This window comes from Bicyclus anynana, chromosome 22 (assembly GCF_947172395.1).
Source record: "Bicyclus anynana chromosome 22, ilBicAnyn1.1, whole genome shotgun sequence".
Taxonomy (NCBI): domain Eukaryota; kingdom Metazoa; phylum Arthropoda; class Insecta; order Lepidoptera; family Nymphalidae; genus Bicyclus; species Bicyclus anynana.
The window spans coordinates 12,488,657-12,510,728 of NC_069104.1; the positions used below are offsets into that span (position 1 = coordinate 12,488,657).

A 22,072-nucleotide genomic window follows, 5' to 3' on the forward strand; every position below is an offset into this window, starting at 1 on the left:
TCTCAGCAATAAGTGTCATACGCAGGGCTAGTGAATGATAGATTTATAGGCACAAATAACGAATCGCGTTGTCTCATTTTTTACTGAGTACACATAAATTGTTCTCTTTTTCAGATAATGCACTGGATGCTTTCTATCTATTTACTTCTCTGTCTACGATGCACTTCTCGTCTGTCTATGACACGATATGTGTCAGCAATAAGTGTCATACGCAGGGCTAGTGAATCAGTGGTAGTGGATACATAGACCAAATAACAAATCGCGTTGTCTCATTTTTTACCGAGTCCATGCATAAGTTTATCTCATTTTGAAGGAATGCGATGAACATAAGAGATTAGTAAAACAGATGGAAAACATATGTCTATTTGCTTACAACAGTTTATCGTAGACTCTGTCTAAAACGTCTCGTCTGTCTATGACCCTCAGCAATAAATGTCATAGACAGAGACAAGGCTCGTGAGTCAGTGGTGACGACAGACAATGTGCGGCTCCGACGCCGTTGATTGATAGACGCATTCCTACGCGTTGCGATGAGCACTTACTAGTAAATATACCACGCCCTTACGGTTCCTAGTAAACTATTTCGATTTTTACGGAAGTACGATTTTTACGGAAGAATGGTCGGTTGCTCGCTAATGTGGTAAGTTTTAATAATAAAAACAACTAACATTTCATCAGTTTATCGCCCGAGTTTCACGTCGACCAATACGCTGGCCAACATGTGTGCTATCATGTAGTACGGACGCATTGAAACAACGAGTAAATTGTTGGCGAAGTCACAAAATACATATGTGCCACGTGAATAACGTGATAAAATATTGGCCAACATATTCGTACTGGTTGACGTATTGGCCACAACGATGACCTTTTTACTGTAAATTCCAAAAATATCGAGTCATAACTTCAATACATATTATGATCGTATCAGTAGTTTTTGTGTATTTTATATCCAAAGAACATAGCCAATAATTACATGAAGCTAATACCTACGCCTCAGGTTGATGGATACAGGATGGCACTTGTATAGTAAGACGTGTTCCTCCGTTTCTCCCATAATTTTAAGGTATTGACGAGTCCATTTAGTCGTATAGGAGGCGAAATGCATAACTTATATAGTTTTTATCTAAAAAATATAAACTTTTTATGTTTTCGTACAAAGTAATTGAAATAATTCCGACTATCCATGTAACACACGCCTTTGTCTATCCTTGCATTTTAAAATACGTAAAACATTTTAAGATCTATTTACAAAAGAAATATTATTTACTCCAAAAATATTAATTAAATAGAATATAACCCCAGAGTTATGGGAAATACTCCCCAACACCCTGTATATACCTATATGCCATCTGTTTGATCGGTCAATTATTACTAACTAGTAGATGCCGCGCGGTTTCACCTGCGTGGTTCCCGTTCCCGTAGAAACACAAGGATGAAATAGCCTATAGCCTTCCTCGATAAATGGGCTATCTAACACTGAAAGAATTTTTCAAATCGGTCCAGTAGTTCCTGAGATTAGCGCGTTCAATCAAACAAACAAACAAACTCTTCAGCTTTATAATATTAGTATAGACAAGAAACATTAAGACAAAAATGATTAGGTTCTTAGCTATAACATTGTAGCAGCTGTTATCAGACTTGACGAAAATTTTAGTGTAAATCGGAAAATATAACTTTCTACACTAGTGCATTAGTGGACACTCGTATACTCGTTACTTGAATGAAAGTCCGTAATCTAATGCCAGTGGCACACTCGGAACTTGATACTCGATCTATAGGTATCACTAACTTGCTTATCCACACTTTCTATATATATTATTACTATGATTTCATTTTATTAATATAATTTAACAATGAGGGAAATAACTTCACGTTACAGTTTCTCCCAACAGGGATTCCTATATAATTCCTATAGTATGTGTGCGAGTAAATAATTCCCAAAAGCCAGTAAGGCTTTGGCAATACATGTGGTGTTGCAATACTAAATACGTTATGTCGGAAAAATCGGCATAAATATTGCAAATGAACCGAGAAAGCTGAATTTTTGATCCCAATTCCCAAGCCACATAACTATAGGATCAAGGCAGTTACGCGCTATTTAAAAGCAAATTGCATCACGATATAATCTCGAGCTTCCTCCATTCTTCTTGCATCATATTCCCTCATCTGGCATTAGTTATAATATAAACAAATTGAATTATTACTTATGGAATTCACTGATTGGGTTTTATGCTCAAAATAAACCCAATCCATTGTATTACTTTTTGTTTACATCAGTGTTTCGCTCACGTAACTAATAAATACCACAGTAAAGATATTACAACCAGTAGTTGGACTTCATACTAGAGGTCGAAACGCGAGCTATACCTACGCACCTCGAACATGGGGTGATCGTAGGGTGAAGACAGTCGCGACTGTGCCGCGGTGACGAACGAACGCACGGTGTATTAACAGAGTAAAGTGTATTAATAGTATTAGATTTTTTTAATTATGACCAGTAGGAAATACTGTGCCGTTTTTGGATGCATTAATTCAAAATTATCCCATCCAGAGATAACTTTTTTTAAGTTACCTGGAAACTCTGAAAGGTAAGACTTTAAAATAAATTTACTTATTAGTAGGTAGGTACATAATCTTGTATTTTTTAATGGATAAGGTATTTCCTTTTATCTCCAGAATAAAGGTAAGTGTTTGAATGTTATGACTTCTTGTTGTATGCGGGCGACGGGAAGAAAGGACTGCGCGGGTGTGAAGTCGTACGCGCTGGGCATGGTTACCCCCCTCTCGGACCGCGCCGACCTTCGGGAGTGTTACAAACAAATTTGCCAAGCACACATACTGATAAATGATATGTCATTAGACTCATCCAGATAGGCCGAGTGTCACTGGGTAACTTAGTTCTTAAAAAATCAAAATGACGGATTTTATGCGCTTTAATGTGCAAGCTCATAAAACTTTTGCTCAGCTTGGCATTGGTGACAAGAATTTTAACCGACTTCCAAAAAGGATCGTATCGTATTTACAGCGATATTTCTGTCATTTGTAAACCGTTTCTTTTTTGTTTGGATGATTATTCTTTCAGGTTAGTCCCATTTTTTTTTCATGTCAGGGTCTGATAATGGCATCCTAGAGAAATCTAGGGGAACTATCGTATCGTAGGGACAATTAGTGCGTTTGTTCATTGTTTCATTAGCTATTTTAAATCACTACAAATTCATGAAGGTATAAGGAGTCGGTCTGATGATGGTGCCGAAACATGAACTATGGAACTCGTCAACGATTTAGAGCAGTTATTTTTTTTTTGGGCTTGTTTAATTTGTATTGATGAGAACTTTCCACCTATAGGGGTTGTGACTGCATAAGGGGTCTAGTGATGACGACGACTTTTTTATTTGTTCACGTAGTGTGGAGGTAATACCTAGATGGCATCACGGAAATAAATATGTTTAAGAATATGACCAATCCTTCGAGATCATTGACGTAGTATCTATCAGCCTTAATTAAATCAACCAATCAAAAAACACGCATTTTTATTTATCACTTCCCATTTTACTACAATTTACAAAGTATTTTATTTGTTTATATAAAAAAAGTTTATTTACAATCACAAAACTAAGTGGAAACACAAAGTTAGCAAATGTAATTATAAATATATAAAATAATAAAAATTAAAATGCTGCAGGCGGGCAGCCCTATGACATGTTTACGTACCGCGCGGCTGTAGGTATTTATTTCAAAAATACGGCCGAGTTACTATACTGGTTGTAATATCTTTACCACAGAAAAGATATTACAACCAGTAGTTGGACTTCATACTAGAGGTCGAAACGCGAGCTATACCTACGCTCCTTGAACATGGGGTGATCGTGGGGTGAAAACAGTCGCGACTGTGCCGCGGTGACGAACGAACGCACGGTGTATTAACAGAGTAAAGTGTATTAATAGTATTAGATTTTTTTAATTATGACCAGTAGGAAATACTGTGCCGTTTTTGGATGCATGAATTCAAAATTATCCCATCCAGAGATAACTTTTTTTAAGTTACCTGGAAACTCTGAAAGGTTAACTTTAAAATAAATTTACTTATTAGTAGGTAGGTACATAATCTTGTATTTTTTAATGGATAAGGTATTTCCTTTTATCTCCAGAATAAAGGTAGGTATCTGGGTTAGTAAATAAAGTGAATAGAGTAAAGGAAAGTGATTGACACGATTGAAATATGTAGCTATACGCGGTTCATGAATCACGATACAGTAGGTACGATAAGCTTGTATTAAAACCTCGACTGCTTGTACAATGTATTGTGTGACTGTGCTCGGATCATTTGTGTTTTGTTACCCGACTGCGGCGAAGCCCAAAGGAGGAGTATGTGTTTGAATGTTATGACTTGTTGTTGTATGTGGGCGACGGGAGGAAAGGACTGCGCGGGTGTGAAGTCGTACGCGCTGGGCATCGTTACCCCCCTCCTGGACCGCGCCGACCTTCGGGAGTGTGACGAACAAATTTGCCAAGCACACATACTGATAAATGATATGTCATTAGACTCGTCTAGATAGGCCGAGTGTCACTGGGTAACTTAGTTTTTAAAAAATCAAAATGGCGGATTTTATGCACTTTAATGTGCAAGCTCATAAAACTTTTGCTCAGCTTGGCATTGGTGACAAGCATTTTAACCGACTTCCAAAAAGAATCGTATCGTATTTACAGCGATATTTCCGTCATTTGTAAACCGTTTCTTTTTTGTTTGGATGAATATTCTTTCAGGTTAGTCCCATTTTTTTCATGTCAGGATCTGATAATGGCATCCTAGAGAAATCTAGGGGAACTATCGTATCGTAGGGACAATTAGTGCGTTTGTTCATTGTTTCATTATCTATTTTAAATCACTACAATTTCATGAAGGTATTTATCTTTTTTTTTATTTGTTCACGTAGTGTGGAGGTAATACCTAGATGGCATCACCGAAATAAATATGTTTAAGAATACGACCAATCCTTCAAGATCATTGACGTAGTATCAGCCTTAATTAAATCAACCAATCAAAAAACACGCATTTTTATTTATCATTTCCCATTTTACTACAATTTACAAAGTATTTTATTTGTTTATATAAAAAAAGTTTATTTACAATCACAAAACTAGGTGGAAACACAAAGTTAGCAAATGTAATTAAATTGCTGCATGCGGGCAGCCCTATGACATGTTTACGTACCGCGCGGCTGTAGGTATTTATTTCAAAAATACGGCCGAGTTATTATACTGCTTGTAATATCTTTACTGTGTCTTTACTGTGCTAATACGGTTGACCCGGTGTGTACGTGATTGAATATTTCGTGATGAAGCTACATTGATCTCTACCCTCGGATTCTAAACTTAGCCTTTCGCCGTAAACCCTGTAAAAAATCGAAGATCGGTGAGGGTTTTAAAATATCCAGAAATGCTGTAGACAGCAGACATAATATCGATAGTAACGGCCCTACGAGATATTCTCGTGAAGAGAAATAGACAAACTTCAACCAATAGCGGGGCAACTGGAAATACCGCTATCCCTGGACAACTGCGCCGCCATTGGACAATATTTTGTTAATTTCTCCATTATGGCGCGTGTTAGCACCACTGGTCATGCACTGATATGATATTTACCGATACACTCAGGCCAAAACACCCTTCCAAAATAGCCCCCTAAGCTGAGGGCTGAGGCTCAGAGGAGACGCCCTTAGAGAGTCGTTGTACCCACATCGACTTCTGCCTTCGGGCCCCATCAGGAGATGTTTCTGCGCTCGCAAGTACAAAGGTTTCGAACCGCCAGCATCCAGCGGCTCCCTGCAACTCGCTTGATATCCTCGGTCCACCTAGTGGGGAGTCGACCAATACTGCGCTTACTGGTGCGGCGTCGCCATTCCAGTACCTTGGGACCCTCGTCCATCGGCTCTTCGAACTATGTGGCCTGTCCATTACTACATCAGCTTCAGGACTCGGTGAGCTATGTGACTTTTGGTTCTTCTGCGGATCTCCTCAATTCTGATTCGATCATGCAGAGAAACTCCAAGCATAGGTCGCTCCATTCCCCACTTCTTACACAATCAGAAACAAGAAACTGATATTTTCTTCCAAATCAGTGTCCCGTGCCCCGCGCCTTCGGTGTCGCGTAGTGACCTCCTTTTCCTTGTGCGTCGTTCTCATTCGCGACTTGTCACGTATGCCGTTTGTTTGTTATGTAAGTTCTTCCCCTTATGAGTGCGCTATCATTGTTTACGGCGTCAGTTTTCCTTAACGCATTGTCTTCTGCTAATTGTGTCCTCCTGTATTTGGTTGTCGAGGATAACTCATTGGTTGTCAAGGTACGTAGCTAACGTAAAGTGTAGGTATGAAGGTAGTAGATACAGGGTACTCGAGAGAATTTCCCATAACTTCAAGGTGTCATGATCATGGCTCCGATAAGTCCACTTTTAGGAGCATAACTAATTTTTTAAAATTATTTTTATGTTTTCATTCCAAATAAGTCAAATAATACCGACTATCCACGTAACACAAGCCTTTATATATCCTTGCACTTTAAAATACGTAATAGTATTGGTAAGAATGCCGATATCGACGAGATATTGCAACTGGCATTCCGCACTTCACGAGTAAGCTACTTCATGATATGTATCAATAATTAAGTTTGGCTAGGTTATAACATAAGGATGCGATAAAAGGGACACAATTTAAGATCTATTTACAAAAGAAATAGAACACAATTATGTTCCATAGATTTTTAATTAATTTTCCTTAGATAATGTAACCCCAGAGTTATGAGAGGAGACTCGTGCTCACAATGAGCCGAAATATGGGTTGTTAATGATGATACCTCTGACGGTTCACGGCATCGCACCGGAACGTCAAATCGCTTGGCGGTCGAATTTTGGATTTCCCGAAGTAAGCACAGTACTGGTGCGCTAGTTAAATATAAATATTTTTAAATTCCTCTAATTAATTTCATTCAGTATGTGTGAATGACATACCTACACAATAGACGGTGCATTGTAAATAAACTTTGCCATTGCAAACTGAACCTTATCACGTCAACGTAGGGTCTTGATTGTTGTCGCCCAGGTGTATCAATGACTGAGTTAACGATGCATGGAGGTTCACATATGGCGTAATTTGTGTTGTGAACCGACTAGCGGAGTGCTTCTGTTACTGCAGTTTCTTATTTCGTCATTTTTAATTTTAGTTTAATGTGGAATTCGAAAATTTTGAAACTCCTGACAGTCATGAATTTCGATTTATTGAAATACATTGTTTCCATGATCGTAAAAATATGTCCGAAATTCTTTCTAGCATGAAAAAAAATATGTTGGAAATCCTGTTCATCAAAAATCAATCTAAATAGACAGACTCATGGACAACCAAATGGTTACTATAAGTGTTCTGGTTTTCCTTTTGAGATACAAACCCCTAAAAATATCTTCGGTTTTCATTGTAATAACATCACATGTCACATCGCACAACATCTTTAAAAAAACAACATCATAATTGATTCAACCGTTTAGAATCTACGATGCCACAGATAAATACACAGAAATTAGACAGACACATCAGTTATAACACCTCTATTTTTTAGCCGTAGGTTAATGGCGCAAGGCGTATAAGCATCTTCTAGGCGAGCTCACTATATTATGCTGTGTCATCGCTTATTATGCGTGATTGCATTCAATCACTAGCTTATGCAGCCTTAATATGTCATTGTTTTTGTTAATTGCAGGACAATATAAACTATTGATAGCCGTGATAGCCCAGTGCATATTACCTCTGCCTCTGATTCCGGAAGGTGTGGGTTCGAATCCGGTTCGGGGCATGGACCTCCAATGTGTGCATTTTAAGAAATTAAATATCACGTGTCTCAAACATTGAAGGGAAAACATCGTGAAAAAAACCTGCATACCAGAGAATTTCCTTAATTCTCTGCGTGTGTGAAGTCTGCCAATCCGCATTGGGCCAGCGCCGCATTTTTAACCGACTTCCAAAAAGGAGGAGGTTCTACGTTCGGCTGTATGTATGTTTTTTTTTTAAATTTAAATGGTAAATTTTGTATTTTGAAAGTAGTGTAGTCTTATTAAAAGTAGGTACAATTTCTGTTCGTTTGTTTCTATCTATCTCGTCTCTATAAGTAAAAATAATATACATAATACAAACAAACGAACCGGGAGCTACCCTAGGGCGGACGAGGCCCAAATTCACCTCATGACAGGGTGACTGTGAGGCAGTGAGCCGTGAGGTGTGTGAGGTCAGGTCAGTGCAGTGCGAGCGCCACGCGAGCGCGGTCGTGTGATATCCCCGTGTACTGTCTATGGGCCATTGTGGCAGCGCTTGCATACTGTGTGTTAGTGTAGTAGTGCTTGTGTACTGTACGGAGCAGTGACGACTAGTGGTCGTGTGTGAACCATGCTTTGCACTAGCGGCGCGGTGGCGGCCATGGACCGCGCGTATATGTCGCTGCGCGCGCGCCGACCGCAGCCGAAGACTACGGTATGTGTGTAGAGGGCTTTATACTTGTATACTTCTGCTTGGCTCTCTGAGTAGCGAAGGGTAGCGGTCAGCGTTGTATAGTCTTTTTTGTCTTTTGCGAAGACAAGCTAAAAAGCCTCAACGGTAAAGTGGTCGGACTCATAACCAAGGGGTGGTGGTTCGATCCCCCCGCAATTTTGGACTATTGTCTTACCCACTCCTAATATAGTCTTTCCCGACTAGTTAGAGATCCTTCAAAAGATATGACAAATATTCCTTTATATTAAAAAAAAAGTTGTTGGAGAGATAAGGAGCCTCGTTGGTGGTTGGTTAGTGGTTAACCTATGTGGCTTATCAAGTTCGAGTCATATAGGCCCAGTGTGCCAGGCCCATATGTGACATGCGCATCATATATAGGCTCTGACGCCTAATTGCCCGGTGCATCTATTAAGTGCAAGCCACTGTTTAAGGCGTCTTTTTTTTTATTCTTCACAAGTTAGCCCTTGACCACAATCACACCTGATGGTAAGTGATGATGTAATCAAAGATGGTAGCGGGCTAACTTGCCAGACTTAGACCAATTAAGAAAACCTCAATCCGCCCAGCCGGGGATCGAACCCAGGACCTCCGTCTTGTCTACCGCGCATGCCACTGCACCACGGAGGTTGTCTCGCTGTTCGGTGGTGGAAGGGAGAAGCAGGAAAATGGTCGTTGATGGTGTGGCTCTTAACTTAGGTTTCGTTACTAATATTTGTAAAAAAACTTCTATTCGTTTAAGAAATCGGTTGAAGTTATGCGTTACGCGAAAAATAAGACTATTACGTGTAAATTTACAATATCATATAACATGCGAACATCATATCGTGCGACTGAGTCATAATGTACCTTATGTTTCAGTAATAAAGACTAGATTCGTATAAAAAAAGTATAGGTATCATATTGAACCGTGAGTAACGTGTTGAGGTGTTTCATCCGTTTACCGCAACGGTTTTAATCATCTATTTATTTATAAAAGTCCCCGTTGGTTCAGTGGTTAGCTTATGTGGCTTCTGATCATGAGGTCCAGGGTTTGAATTTGGGTTGGGCTATGAAATATTCAGCTTTCCTTTGAGAGATCTCCTCATTTCTGATTCAATCACGCAGAGATACTCCTAACATAGCCCGTTCCATCGCCCGCTGTGTGACTCTGAGCCTTCGTTGTGTCCATGAGTTATAGTAGGGGAGCCTGGGATGCTAAATTTGCAGTTACTAAAGCGTCATTGGAATCGATTAGATTTGGTAGATTAAATGATAGAAAGAATAAATGGTTATATACTTTTTTCGCATTCAGCGGTGGGGAAAAAACCACAGACTTAAGACAACTTTTATCACCTCGGCTTACTGAAATCATCAAAAAACATGAGCGACTATTCAGGAAATTAGTTCATTCAAAATAAGTAAATAAATAACCGCGCTCGTGCCTCGATAACAGAAATGTAAGGGTTTTATTTTGTAACTTTAGAACCCTTCCATTCCATTACGTTACGCTCAAATCGTCTCCTTTTAGCAATCAACTCACATACCTCATCTTAATCTGACGTGATGCTTGAGTATTTCTGAAGTCAGTTTTTTTTTGGTTGCCCTAAACGTACCCACCAATATTGAGGGCTCATACTTGGTGGAGGTACTGAACAACGTGCAAAGTATACTCCTGCCGCGCTCGAGTAACTGCAAAAATCCCCTCTTCGGCTCCCCTACTATAATATCAACAAGGGATAACCTTACCATGACATTGGCATAAATATCAACCGCTCCATCACAGTACGCACACGCGCAAACACCATCAATCTCTCATAAAGAGTTTGCGCCGTTCGCGCGGATTTATTTATGGTGGTAAGATCGCTATCTTCGTCTTGAAGGTCAATGACACTGTACTGATAATAAATAAATTCATATTTATGAGACAAAGTGCACGTGTAATGTACTGTACACTTTTTTGTATACATTTGTATAGTATGCGCCAAATTTGAAGTCCGTTTTGATATTGCAACACGTCGAACTTCGTAGATATTATAATCCTGCTGGTAATTTTTGTACACTGCGTAGCTTAAGTATCATACATCAATAAATGAAATAGGACTCCAATGTAGGAATAGCAAAAAAAATTAAATATGTATAAGTAACTAGCAGACGTATCGCGGTTTTTTTCCGAGTAGTTCCCATTCCCGTGAGAATACGGGCTTATGCTTATGACACTCACAAATAACGTGGCCTTGTAGTGGTAAAAGGATTTTTAAAATCGGTATGGTACTACATGCAATACTACAAACTTTACTTCTTTATAAAATTAGTATAGATTTGGATAGACATTGACACTTAATTGTAGGTTATATTTACTAAGTGTACCGGTACAACTAGTTTATCATCATTATCAAGCCATATTCGGCTCACTGCTGAGCTCGAGTCTCCTCTCAGAATGAGAGGGGTTAGGCCAATAGTCCACCACGCTGGCCCAATGCGGATTGGCAGACTTCACACACACAGATAATTAAGAAAATTCTCTGGTATGCAAGTTTCCTCACGATGTTTTTCTTCACCGTTTGAGACACGTAATATTTAATTTCTTAAAATGCACACAACTGAAAAGTTGTAGATGCATGCCTCGGACCGGATTCGAACCCTCCGGAATCGGAGGCAGAGGTATCCACAGGGCTATCACGGATCCACAAACTATACCTCTTTATAAAATTAGCATAGATTTGTATAGGCATTGACACTTTTAATTGTATGTGATATTTACTAAGTGTACCGGTTTAACTAGTTACTATACTATAAATAAACATAAATGTTTAATTGCAACACTACATCTTGAAGTAATAAATACTGTGTTATTTGTAATTTAAGTACAGTTCGCAATGTTTCCCACATTATAAATTCTAGAATGTATCTAGAATCCATTATAACTCTGTAGTCTGTATATAGCCATAGTTTTGGACCGTTACAGTTCAAGTATGGGGTCAGGTGGGGGTCTCACCTGTCGTCACGGCAGGTGGTCACCCCCCGTGCTTGACGGCGTATGACGTAACCATGGTGATTTTGTAACTATACGAATGATTGTTTTTAAATCATTCAACAATGAATTCAATGATTGATTAAGAAATCAATCGAATCGAAATATATATTTTTTTGGTATATTTGTTAGGTATATTTGTTAGGTAAGAGTATAGGTCGTGGAGAAATATCTATATATCTGTAGACTAGCTGACGCCGTGCGGTTTAACCCGCGTGGTTCCCGTTTTCGTAGCCTTCCTCGATAAATGGGCTATCTAATACTGAAAGAATTTTTCAAATCGGACCAGTAGTTCCTGAGATTAGCGCGTTCAATCAAACAAACAGACAAACTCTTCAGCTTTATAATATTGGTATAGATATTCATCTCCTACCCCCACTCCCTTATTTTTAATCGAGATTTTAGTATTTTTATATTTGTCGGCGGAGCAGACTAAATTCCACTTCTGATAACGGAGACGTAGTCTAAGAGCAGGTTCTAATTTTCACGTGTCAAGGATGGCAGATACACAAAGTAACACTATCAATCATTACCGAATCGATCATTTAACTTATTATTACAGTTCTACCCTCTACTGCGCTACTACTACTAGCGTCGCCACGTCCGGCGTGGTGGAAACCTTTCACAGTCTTATTTATTTAAAAAGTAAATATTTAAATCCCAATTACATGAAAACCTGATTCTAATATTATCACAATAATTAACGTAGATTTTGCTAACCAATCAAATGTCTCTCTCGTCGACATATTAATTATTTTCGTATGTCGGGACAACCTTTGCCGTGTCAGCTAGTTGTGTATACATATAAAAAGATCTGTAAAAATCCTTTATAACTTTAAATATCTATGTACATAATAGACAGTAGTCTGAACTCGTATTCACCATTCTACACACAGCGTATTGTCTATTGATTCAGCCCCAAATCACAACAAACGACATACAATGCCGTATTCAGAGAGACGGCTATAAAGCGACTCAATAGAACAAATGCCTTATTGTTTTGTCGGAAATGGGTACGGCAGGAAATCTCGTCGTGTCTTACGGTGGAATTCATAGTCGTAGCAGGGGGCCCCTAAGGGGATTATTCAGCCGCTATGTGTCGAATTCAATCCCTACGCGTTTCATAGACAAAAGAAACCCCTCATTTGACAGGAGCTGGCGGCTGACTGCTGAATTACCGATATTTGTCAGCCAAACCATCCCCTGGCATTTTTTTTTGTTGTTATTCGTGATTTATTTATTAGAAAGTGGACGTTCGGATCGTTATAAATGAAGTTATAAACAGCGAGTTATATCAGTGCCCAAGATATATATTCGCAATTGCGTAAACCCAGTATAATACTATGGCGATATGGAATGTACGAAAGATTCTCATATTAGGCATAATATGCCACTGTTTGATGAAGAATGAACACAGAAGACCAAGAGAGGAATACCAATACCGCTAGTATTATACATTCTAGCAGCACTTCGATTCTATGAAACGGGATGTTATCAGGTACGTACCTTTGTTCATTATCAATATTTTTTTGTTCATGAAGACGCCGCGCGGTTTCACCCTGTGTGGTTCCCATTTCCGTAAGAATATGGGGATAAAATATAGCCTATAGAGCTCGGGGATAGTGTAGCTTCCCAACAGTGAAAGAATTTTTTAAATTGGTTCAGTAGTTCCAGAGCCTATTCAAAATATACAAACAAACAAATCTTTCCTGTTTCTATTATTAGTAAAGATAAATTAGGAGTAGATATAAAACCAATTAGCCCAGTGGGTATGACCTCTGCCTTTGATTATGATGGTGTAGGTTCCCAACAGTGATAGAATCTTTCAAATCAGTTCAGTAGTTACAGATCCTATTCAAAACAAACAAACAAATTTTTCCTGTTTATAATATTAGTATAGATAAATTAGGAGTAGGTCAAAATCCATATAGCCCAGTAGATATGACCTCTGCCTTCTATTCGGAGGGTGTAGGTTCAAATGCTGTCTGAAACATACACCTCCAAATCATTTCAGTTATGTGCATTTTATGAATTTAAATGTATATTACATGTCTCATACGGTGAAGGAAAAACATTGTCTCTACATGTGTGAAGTCTGCCAATTCACATTGGGCCAGCGTGGTGGACCTTATCCCTCTCATTCTGATATCTATACCTATCTAGTTTTGATTTAGGAAATATATAACCTACATAAATGTAACTAACATAATGTTTATTTTCAGACTGTAGGTGCAGTCCATCAAGCATTCTATGAAATAACATAAATGCCAAAAGTCAAGCTGTATTGATGTCATGCATAAGTATACATATAAACAACCCCGGAGGACCCTATACACAGATTTAAAGAAACCGGCTATCATGGCAGGGAATAGCAGTGATGAGCTCTGAGAATACTGTTTTACCAAGAATACTGAGAATACTTTGGTCCTTGAAAATCTGAGTTTTCAGATCACAGTAATTGGAAGACCCTCATACCTTGAAAAGTCAGCAGCATTTAATATTGAAGTAGTAGGAGTGAGTGCAGTGTATTGTAAGGTGGTCACTCACTATGAAGTCCATAACAATAGAAAATATATACAAATCTTAATTGAATGAATGATTGAAAATAAAAATTTATTGATTCAAATCTTTAATAAAGATAATTATTAAATGTTTACTTCTGCATTTTTCATTTAAGTCTAGCCCTATAAAAATATACAATAATAACAATAAGTTATATGTAAATTATGTATTTATTGTTGTTATTAATTAAACTTTGTATCAAAAGGATATAGGTTTGATTTTAGAATTGCAATAAGTGTGTGTGGTTCATTATTATCAGCCCATTACCGGGCCAAGCTTACCTACTAAATACATATATAATATTATGTGATCTAAAGCTTTGTGAAATGCAATTTTACCACTATTCCTAAGGATAAGCTACACTTATATTTATTTACTGCACTTACTATAAATTGTAAAAAAATACAGCATAATAGTACCTACTTGTAATTATTTCAGGTAATTATAGGTGGTTTTGAGTAAAATAAACAAATTTCCTCTGACAATATTTTTATTTCAAGTAGGATTCCACATTACAAAAGTATGAAATATCAAACTACTTATATAGTAAATAGTATGCTTGGGATTTCTCTGCGTGATCGAATCACAAATGAGGAGATCCGCAGACAAACCAAAGTCACTGACATAGGTAGCACAGCGAGTCGTGAAGCTGAAGTGGCAATGGGCAGGCCACATAGTTCGAAGAGCCGATGAAATTGCAGTGTTGGTCGAACCCCCACTAGGTGGACCGAGGGCATCAAGCGGGTTGCAGGGAGCCGCTGGACGCTGGCGGCTCGAGACCGTTGTGTTTGAAAGTCCATGCAAGACTGCTATGTCCAGCAGTGGACGTCCATCGGCTGATAATTTTGATTATGATCATGTTCGTCCACATATCTTCAATATTTTTCTAACAACTCCTTCTTGTGAGAAAGAAACTTTTTGATAAAATTGATCTATTGTACTCTTGAACGAATTAAATTTTACTATGTTTATCATAAAAACAAAAAGTAAATGAAAATATTAGAAAATAGAAACTCAATTATTTTGTAAAATGTCAAAGAATTAACAAAATACGTCTCTCTGTGGTTGTGTCACAGAATTTATAAAGATCTAATGTAAAATCATAGACAACATTTGCTTGAAACTCCAGTCACCTAGGGGCTCTCCAGTAGTTTGTTTATGAAATGCAATGAAGGATGATTCAATAGTCAGCCCCTGGGTGAATACTGAATATTGGTTTGTGGGGGATTGTTCACTTCACGACTATGAATTCCAGGGTTAGAGGACTTACACACTAGCTGGCGTGCTCAGATTTTGTGGCTAGAGTAAGCATGAGGCACGTAGTACACGTAACTTATTGCATCTATAAGTGTGAGTAAAGTACACAAATGAGTGAGACATATGTGGGTATACTTATGAGAGGCTAGGCCAATAGTCCACCTCGCTGGCCCAATGCGGATTATCAGGCTTAAGAATTAAGAAAATTCTCAAGTGTGCAGATTTCTTCATGATGTTTTTCCTACACCTTTTGAAACACGTGATATTTAAATTTTTTAAAATGCACACAACTGAAAAGTTGGAGGTGCATGCCCCGGACCGGATTCGAACCTACACCTTCCGGAATCGGATGCAGAGGTCATATCCACTGGGCTATCACGGCTAACTAAGATTTTTATAGAACTACAATAAAATTCATAATTCACCTCACCTGAGGGATGAGTGACGATGTAATCTAAGATGGAAGCGGGCTAACTTGTTAGGAGTAGGATGAAATCCACACTCCTGTCGGTTTCTACACGACATCGTACCGTAACGCTAAATCGCTTGGCGGTACGTCTTTGTCGGTAGCCACCACCAGCCAAACCAATTAAGAAAACCTAAATCGGCCCAGTCGGGGATCGAACGCAGGACCTCCGTCTTTTAAATCCACCGCGCATACCACTGCGCCACGGAGGCCGTCAAAAAATTCGGCCTAAATAAAAACCGTTCGGCTTTCGGCCGTCCCTTCAACAGTCGAGTAACCGAGGCTTTGAAGACCCGGTGGAGTCTATTTTAGTGCAAACTAATTTTAGAGCAAAACGTCCAGGAATTCGACTTCCCTGGCATCTGCTGCCGAGTTCATAAAGTTCCGAAATGTTCTAACTGTAGACATTTATATGCCTCGAGTTCAAACAATTTTTAACCGACTTTTGTGAAGTGAAGAATTATTGTTTTGTTATTTTCTGACGGCCTCCGTGGCGCAGTGGTATCCGCGGTGGATTTACAAGATGGAGGTCCTGGGTTCGATCCCCGGCTGGGCTCATTGAGGTTTTCTTAATTGGTCCAGATCTGCCTGGTAGGCTTCGGCCGTGGCTAGTTACCACCCTACCGACAAAGGCGTACCGCCAAGCGATGGGTTCGATCACCGGCTGGGCCGATTGAGGTTTTCTTAATTGTTTCAGATCTAGCTTAGGTACGATGTGTAGAAACCGAAAGGGGTGTGGATTTCATCGTACTCCTAACAAGTTAGCCTGTTTTCATCTTTGATTGCATCATTACGTACCATCAGGTGAGATTGTAGTCAAGGGCTAACTTGTAAGGAATAAAATAAAACTTCCGGAGTACAGCAGAGCGAGCTTATAATATTGTACTAGCAGTCCCTCGCGGTTTCACCCTTTGTAGTGCCCGTTCCCGAATACGCGGATGAAATATAACCTATAGCAACCGAGGATCATCATCATTATATCAGCTGATGGACGTCCACTGCAGGACGTAAGCCTTTTGTAGGGACTTCCAAACATCACGATACTGAGCCTGCATCCAGCAAACCCCTGCGACTCGCTTGCTGTCGTCAGTCCACCTGGTGGAGGGTCGACCTGCGCTTTCTAGTCGTCGTTATCAACCCATATTCGGCTCACTGCTGAGCTCGGCTTAGAGCGAGCTTATAATATTGTGCTAGCAGGCCCTCGCGGTTTGACCTTCGTAGTTCCCGTTCCCGAATACGCGGATGAAATATAACCTATAGCTACCGGGGATCATCATCATCATATCAGCCGATGGACGTTCACTGTAGCACATAGGCCTTTTGTAGGGACTTCCAAACATCACGATACTGAGCCGCCTGCATCCAGCGAATCCCTGCGACTCGCTTGATGTCGTCAGTCCACCTGGTGGGGGGTTTACCGACACTGCGCTTTGTAGTGCGGGGTCGCCATTCCAGCACTTTGGGACCCCAACGTCCTCGAACTATGTGCCATTTTAGCTTCCCGACTCGTTGAGCTATATCGGTGACTTTGGTTCTTCTGCTTACCCGGGGATAATGTAGTTTAATGTTATGTAGGTTGTATTGAAACAAGCTATTATTCTTATATAATGATTTATTTATATTGCTATCATCCGCGAAAATTCGGCGAACCCATGCGACAACGTCACCCAGGTCCGACAAAATACTCTCTACGTACGTTTCACCCCGAAACCGGAGCATCCTCAGGAGATGTTGACTCTACAACGTGCAATTGCAATTTTCTTTGCAATGGGTGACGTTGTCGCATGGGTTCGCCGAATTTTCGCGGATGATAGCAAAATAAATAAATCATTATATAATCATGATGAACTTCCGCAAAGTAACGCCTGCTTCTATCCAATATTTAAAAGAAGCTATTATTCCTTATACCTATACTCAATATGAGGAGGTACTTACATAAATAAAAGGACTTCTAGAAACGCATCGCATTTTGCAACGGTATAATTTTCATCCATCATTAAGTATAATAACAGTAAATTGAAGTAGGTTACGTGTTATTCAAATCCTATTATCTCGACATAATACATCTATTTTGCTATGACGTATAGACACAGTAAAGATATTACAAGCAGTATAATAACTCGGCCGTATTTTTGAAATAAATACCTACAGCCGCGCGGTACGTAAACATGTGATAGGGCTGCCCGCATGCAGCAATTTAATTACATTTGCTAACTTTGTGTTTCCACTTAGTTTTGTGATTGTAAATAAACTTTTTTTATATAAACAAATAAAATACTTTGTAAATTGTAGTAAAATGGGAAGTGATAAATAAAAATGCGTGTTTTTTGATTGGTTGATTTAATTAAGGCTGATACTACGTCAATGATCTTGAAGGATTGGTCGTATTCTTAAACATATTTATTTCGGTGATGCCATCTAGGTATTACCTCCACACTACGTGAACAAATAAAAAAAAAGATAAATACCTTCATGAAATTGTAGTGATTTAAAATAGATAATGAAACAATGAACAAACGCACTAATTGTCCCTACGATACGATAGTTCCCCTAGATTTCTGTAGGATGCCATTATCAGATCCTGACATGAAAAAAATGGGACTAACCTGAAAGAATATTCATCCAAACAAAAAAGAAACGGTTTACAAATGACGGAAATATCGCTGTAAATACGATACGATTCTTTTTGGAAGTCGGTTAAAATTCTTGTCACCAATGCCAAGCTGAGCAAAAGTTTTATGAGCTTGCACATTAAAGTGCATAAAATCCGCCATTTTGATTTTTTAAGAACTAAGTTACCCAGTGACACTCGGCCTATCTAGACGAGTCTAATGACATATCATTTATCAGTATGTGTGCTTGGCAAATTTGTTCGTAACACTCCCGAAGGTCGGCGCGGTCCGGGAGGGGGGTAACGATGCCCAGCGCGTACGACTTCACACCCGCGCAGTCCTTTCCTCCCGTCGCCCGCATACAACAACAAGTCATAACATTGAAACACATACTCCTCCTTTGGGCTTCGCCGCAGTCGGGTAACAAAACACAAATGATCCGAGCACAGTCACACAATACATTGTACAAGCAGTCGAGGTTTTAATACAAGCTTATCGTACCTACTGTATCGTGATTCATGAACCGCGTATAGCTACATATTTCAATCGTGTCAATCACTTTCCTTTACTCTATTCACTTTATTTACTAATCCAGATACCTACCTTTATTCTGGAGATAAAAGGAAATACCTTATCCATTAAAAATACAAGATTATGTACCTACCTACTAATAAGTAAATTTATTTTAAAGTTAACCTTTCAGAGTTTCCAGGTAACTTAAAAAAAGTTATCTCTGGATGGGATAATTTTGAATTCATGCATCCAAAAACGGCACAGTATTTCCTACTGGTCATAATTAAAAAAATCTAATACTATTAATACACTTTACTCTGTTAATACACCGTGCGTTCGTTCGTCACCGCGGCACAGTCGCGACTGTCTTCACCCTACGATCACCCCATGTTCAAGGAGCGTAGGTATAGCTCGCGTTTCGACCTCTAGTATGAAGTCCAACTACTGGTTGTAATATCTTTTCTGTGTATAGAGTAAAAGCATTATCTCGAGATTGTCAAAGGCACCGCTTAACCTGGGCCACGGAACTTTCGTGCTTTAAAAATGCGTTATTCTGTAAATATTATGTTATTATAACTGAACATTGTGAGCTTCGATTTCGTCTTTATCTCTCTTTCTAACTGTAGTATCCACTACTGAAAAATGTAATAGCAGCCTTTTTTTTGATTGTTTACAAGTTAGCCCTTGACTACAATCTCACCTGATGGTAAGTGATGATGTAGTCTTAGATGGAAGCGGGCTAACTTGTAAGGAGGAGGATGAAAATCCACACCCCTTTCGGTTTCTACACGGCATCGTACCGGAACGCTAAATCGCTTGGCGGTACGTCTTTCCCAGTAGGGTGGTAACTAGCCACGGCCGAAGCCTCCCACCAGCCTGGAGTTGGGAAGTTGGCGGTGTTGGTACACTCCAGTGCTTCGGAGAGCACGTAAAGCCGTCGGTCCTGCGCCTGATCTTTCACGGCCACCGTGGCCCGAAAAAAAAAACAATTCGGTCAGGAGCATTTTATTATTTATCCACTTCTGAAATATGTGGTACGTGTCACGAGTTATCTAAAGCATCACAAACGATGATTATTATGTTTGTGGATCAATAGGCTATTGATCCACAAACATAATAATACTGAACCATGAAAGTTAAGTTTCCCTTACAGCCTGGGCAATGAATGGTTCCTCGACCCAGGTCGATTTGAATACTGTCGAAAACGTTATCCCTGTAACCGTGCTTGTATTGTGACAACAATACGTAGTAATTCCTCAATTGACACTAAAGAGACAATGTATAATCAAAACATAATTTTGTTCATATATCGTTTCTTTGCAACGAGAGGAAAGAAAGAGCGATATGTAGAAAAAAATATCTGTTTATTTTGGCCGCGTAGGTATGTACTGTCGCTGGCCTCCATATTTTTGTGATTAAAATTACTTTGACGCTGAGTTTTTTTAGATCGTTACGACTCGTGGCCCATGGTAACGTCATGTGACATAGACGTAATACGGCGCGGCAAACAGTGGTTATCTATTCTATAGCTAATATCCATTCCATGACTGAGCACCGTTTGTAAGGAAATTAGAATTTACAATGCAATTACATTAGCAGAGGCATGTATTAGCCTTTGTCGTGAAATTGTCTGCGCAAACCAATTATTTCAATAGAAAAACATTCGTTTTAAAATTGATTTCGTGACGCGCGTGCTAGGTTATCAATGGTTTTCATTGAAAATAAACTTATCTTCATGTTTCCTTTTATACATAAAGTTTTTTACATTGGGATATTATTACAATTTATTTACTCTAAGGTATTTTTGGATCAAATATTAGCAGCTAAGATGTGATTTTATAGAATAAAAATCTAGACTGCAGATTTATAACACATAGATAGTGTGTAGTAAGTTTTATGTGCCCCGAAATGGGAGCCCTTGACGCATCGCTACGCTACGATAAGTACGCTTGTGTGCGTGTCGGCGAGGGTAATTAGCTTAGCTCTGAAGTCCCCGATATCTAACGTCAGCCGGACGTGGGTTTTCTAACTCACGATCTTGGGGGCGTCCGGACTGATTCACTCAGGTCACGGTTACCTCCCGAATGGGCCTTTAAGCCGAGGTCCGAGTCTCATAAGAGGCGCCCTTAGATAGCTGGAGCCATCGCGCATCGGCACTTACTCAACACGGAAAAAAAGCTTAGCCCTTACGCTCACATAGTCACAGAAGACTACTAGTTACGTTTGCAGATTTGTGAAAAACTGAATTTGTCGTGGACGAAATCGCGGGCGTCTACTAGTACGTAATAATATTGAAGAATTGAAACAAAGACCGTCACTCCCTTCACTCTTTGCACAATATCGCAGCAAATGTTTTATCATTTTGAATCTTTTGTCTGAATAATTACGACACACCTGCTCTTTTGTCTTTCCGAGTCTTTTTCAGACGGTTATCGTTTGGACTTTGCGGTGTCGATTACCTCAAAACTAATGAATTAATGATGATAAACTGAAATTGATAAACTGCGTAACTATGGGATAAAACCTTAATGTATGTTAATGTATAAATGTTTGATGGTAAATCCTTAGGCTGTATGAATCTGTAACAACCTACTTATGTAAATTTTTTTTAAGAATATTAGTCTTATTTTTTTTTTTCGTTTTTTTTATTCTTTACAAGTTAGCCCTTGACTACAATCTCACCTGGTGGAGAGTGATGATGCAGTCTAAGATGAAAGCGGGCTAACTTGTTAGGAGGAGGATGAAAATCCACGCCCCTTTCGGTTTCTACACGACATCGTACCGGAACGATAAATCGCTTGGCGGTACGTCTTTGTCGGTAGGGTGGTAACTAGCCAGGGCCAATGCTTCCCACCAGCCAGACCTGGACCAATTAAGAAAACCTCAATCGGAAATAACTAATGTTATACCTGTCTTCCAATTAGTCGAAACTTGGGAGCGGAAACTGGAACTTTCTTTGAGCACCTTGAAAACGTTCAAAGTTTTTGTAAAACCAAACTGATTTCTCAAATAAAATGTTTTTAACAAACAAATTTCAAAATCACAAAAATAAACTAAAAAAAAAGCGAAAAATAACATCGTATGTGCTACTTTCTGATCACTTTGAAGGTGGTGACAAGACAG

At 39.2% G+C, this 22,072-nt stretch overlaps 1 protein-coding gene and 1 long non-coding RNA gene across 2 annotated transcripts in view; both read left to right on the top strand.

Annotated features, from left to right (window-relative positions):
- The window catches only part of LOC112057688 (regulator of G-protein signaling loco), a 104,447-nt gene that overhangs the window by 30,022 nt on the left and 52,353 nt on the right, over positions 1 to 22,072 (top strand). The window lies entirely within an intron of this gene.
- Positions 11,069 to 14,586, top strand: LOC128199345 (uncharacterized). Its single transcript, XR_008251993.1, has 2 exons — positions 11,069 to 13,037; positions 13,762 to 14,586. It is a non-coding gene; the product is annotated as an uncharacterized LOC128199345 (long non-coding RNA).